General features: G+C 31.9%; 1 long non-coding RNA gene across 1 annotated transcript; it reads right to left on the bottom strand.

Annotated features, from left to right (window-relative positions):
- Window positions 1-1,275: 1,275 nt before the first annotated feature.
- On the bottom strand, window positions 1,276-2,468 carry LOC105779380 (uncharacterized). The gene is made up of 2 exons (XR_008195026.1): window positions 2,347-2,468; window positions 1,276-1,522 (listed from the first exon to the last, which is right to left on the bottom strand). It is a non-coding gene; the product is annotated as an uncharacterized LOC105779380 (long non-coding RNA).
- Window positions 2,469-4,092: the final 1,624 nt, after the last annotated feature.

The following is a 4,092-nucleotide window of genomic DNA, read 5'->3' as shown; positions in this document are numbered from 1 at the left end:
GTGTGCGGGCAGATAGGGTTGGGAGGAAATGGGGAAGGGAAATTAGACGCCGAGACGAGAAGAAACGATGACGACAGAATAATCAACGGAAGCAGTGGGAAATGGGAGGAGAAAATGATTAGGACGGAAGAGGAGAGGGTCGGGTAGGGAGGGAGGGTAAAAGAGAGATGGGGAGGAGGCCTAAGTAATAGCTAATACAAACGATTTGGGAAGGATTGGAAAACACGGGAATTTGGGGATTAGGGGCGTAACCGATTACGCGCGTAATACCTATTACAGCGAACCAAACGCCGGAATAGGGGCGTAATGTAATACGCACGTAATCGGGGCGTAATGGATTGGGTAATACGGTGAACCAAACACAGTGTAGGATTTAAATTTTTATTTTGTTGAAATTGGACGCTAAATTTAATAATTATTCCTATTTTAAGACTTCAATGACTAACTTTTTGTTTTCGCAGATGTTCTATAGTGATAAAAAAATAATGATGATGACACCACTAATGTCCACCATCGAAAAAGAAAAGAAAAATAGCAAATATATTATTATATAAATCAATGGCTTACTTTTCCACCTTGATTAGAAAAAATATGGAAGCTTCACCTTTTTCTTTTCTTTTACGTGGATCACAACGGCTTAGGAGCAATATTTTTGGAACGATAAAATTTATTAAAATTTTAAAAATATTAAAAAATATTTTAATCAATTTATATCAACTTTCTATTTAATTAAATTAATATTATTCTTTAAACTAATACTCCAGTTATTTAGGTTTCAATCAATTCAACCACGGGTCACACATCATTACTACTTAACTCATTCAAGTAGGCAACCCATCCAAGAACTAAGAATAAAATTATGATTATGGCCAGACACTACACCAAAACAGGCTTTTAGCGGTGCTTTTTTAGGGCGCCGCAAAAAATGCCGCTATTGACAACATCGCTAACTTTTGCGGCGTTTATGTGAAAGAACGCAGCTAAAGAACATGATCTTTAGCGGCATTTTACCCACAAACGCCGCTAAAGAACATGACCTTTAGCGGCGCTTTACCCACAAACGCCGCTAAAAGTATGGTTCTTTAGGGGCGTTTATGGAAAAATGCCAGTAATTTTTGCAAATTTGTAACATCCGATTTTCATTCATATACAATTCTTCTTGTAACATAAAATCCAACCAAAAATGACAAATTTAAATGATACTTCAAATTCAATGAAAGATAAATGATATAAATTGATAACTGAATTATAATTCAAAATATTCTTACAATAATATTAAAATTAACAATGTTAAAAATATTCTTACAATAACTAAATCACACTAAAATGTTTACACAATCACCTCCCGAAACAAAAAAGAAGAACCACAAGAAAAAAAAAAGAAAAATACACAAATCCAGAAACAACAGTTTTTGGCAATCACTTTTTCAGGAGTAATACCGAAAAAATAACCCCCTAGTTTCAACAAAAATGACACATTACTTAGTAGTCTCCTTGCTTTGTCTTCAGTTTCAAATCTTAACTGCAAATAGAAGAATAGAAATGCACTTCAGATTCATACATTAGAAGACCAAAACCACATCTGCAAATAAATAAAAGCAAAGCATACACACAATAAGTACTGGAAAATTAAACCAATACTAACTTTCAAGGTAACACTTTAGAATAAAAATAAATAAGTAAAGGTCTAATTATGAATTTTATCCCCTTAATTTACAAAACCTGATAAGTTAGTCCAATTAATTGGATAACATTAATAAACCTTACTGTTAAATTACTAGCTTGAATATCAACACTTCAATATTTAATATGTAAGGAATTATCAAAAATCAACATTTCAACATGTTAGCAAAGCAGCCTGTTCCTGCAGCATGCAAAGATGATCCAATGCTTCAATAGCATAAAAAAAAAAGTTTTTAAGCACACTAAAATCCTAAAGAGAAATAAAGAAATTGACTTCGTCAAAGATATAGAAGTTTTTCATTGGCATAAATTTCAGTTAGAACATTGAACAAATAAAAAATTATATATATATATTGCAAAGTATAAATCCTGGCAATTCAATCTATTTGATTAAAAATCTACCAAATAGTTTGAACTCACATGCTTACCTGCTTCCTATATTGAAAGACAAAAACATGCATTAATTTTTCTATGGGAAGTAAAATCATAAAATTTAAGACTAAATAGAATATGGGTATCTCCCCATTATAAGCTTAGATCAAACAAAATTCAGAAGAAAATCGAAGAAGATACGCAAAAAAAAAAATCAACATGAACCAGTTAAGGAATGAATTAAAAGAAACCCAATAAGCAGACAGAAAAAAAAGGAAAATTTATTATTACCTGTAGAAAAGTAACTTCAAGGGTGATTAATGTAAAAGCCTTTTTCAGCTGAAAATAACGATACGAAGAGAAGAGGTGAAGGTCCAAAATCCTATGCAAATATGGGTTTACTTTTTTCTTTTAATTATTTCTCTAAATTATTTACAAGAGAATCGACAATTTTATTTAGGGGGTGGTGGAAAAGCAAGAAACCATTCGAATCGAAAATTATAAAAAAGCAAGAAGCCAGGTATTTAAATATGTTCTCTTTTAGCAACATGGAGTTTTTGGGATCAAATTCTAACAAATTAAAATTTCCAATGAAATTCAAAATTACACCATTAAGTAAATAAGAGTTTTAAATTACCTAAGATCAAAAACCCATTTTAATATATTAAAATTCATATTATCTCTTTACAATTATATAAGAAATTATTTAATATATAAATTAAAAACACCAATTAATCTAAACCCTAAACCCCTAACCCTTATCCCCTCATAAAACATAAACCCTAAACCCCTAACCCCTAAACTCCTAAACCTTAAACCCCAACCCTTAAACCGTAAACCGTAAACCATAAACCATAAACCATAAACCATAATCCCAAAACCTTAAAATAGTAACTCCTAAACCATATACCCTAAACCATAAACCCTAAACTATAATGATAATTAATTTAATATTTTAAAATTAATACTATCTCTTTTACGATTAATAACCGACGCAAGACCTAGGCAACAAAGGATCAATAACTGACTCAAGATCAAACAAACCTAAAACCAAAATCGAGAGAAAAAAATAAAAACAAAGAAGAAAGAACAAACAAAACAAGAGAAACCTCAGTGAGAATACTCTAATGACGGACGAGAAACCTCTAAGGAACAAGAGAGAATTTTCATTTCAAGAAAAAACTTCCAAGGAAAACATTGTTACTGTAGTCAGATTAAACAAACATATGAAGAAGGATTTGAAATAGAGAAAAGCTTACTTCTTTTTACTATTACAATAATTTGTGGGTAAAATATAAATAATTTACATTTACATTTATTGATTTAAATTTACATTACCTTTATTTTTAATTAAAAATAAATTAAAATTTAATTAATATAAATAAACAATTAAATAATAAATAGTAGATAAAATGTTTTTTGAAAAACGCCTCTAAAGGTCGAGCATTAGCGGCGCTTTTACAAAAACGCCGCTAAATCCCCGAGCATTAGCGGCGCTTTTTCAAAAACGCCGCTAAAGCCCCGAGCATTAGTGGTGCTTTTCCAAAAACGCCGCTAAAGCCCCGATCATTAGCGGTGCTTTGTCAAAAACGTCGCTAAAGCCCCGAAAGCTAAGAAAACGTTGGTTTTTGGGTTTTTTGCGGCGATTACTGGAAAACGCCGCTAAAATGAGCATTAGCGGCATTTTTGAAATAGCGTCGCTATTGCTTGATCTTTAGCGGCGTTTTTCAAATAGCGCCGCTATTGCTCGATCTTTAGCGGTGTTTTCTAAAAAGTGCCGCTAATTCTCTATTTTTAGCGACGTTTTTGATCCAAACGCCACTAAAAACGCAGCTAAAAACCTGTTTTGCTGTAGTGAGAGTTTATAGCAGTGGTATCTTATATATGCTGTTCTGCATAAGCTGCTTTTAGGTGTGTATTTCTTCCTTGTAACTTTTTTCTTTTGGAGGTTTTATTATGAATATAATAAACTTTAGAGAAATAGTGTATTCAATTGGGTCCCTTGAATTTATTTTTTCGCCGAGGCCTTAGATGAGT

This window comes from Gossypium raimondii, chromosome 4 (genome assembly GCF_025698545.1).
Source record: "Gossypium raimondii isolate GPD5lz chromosome 4, ASM2569854v1, whole genome shotgun sequence".
NCBI lineage: Eukaryota > Viridiplantae > Streptophyta > Magnoliopsida > Malvales > Malvaceae > Gossypium > Gossypium raimondii.
Note: the sequence above shows the minus strand (reverse complement) of the source record. Positions and strands in the feature narration are given on the sequence as shown.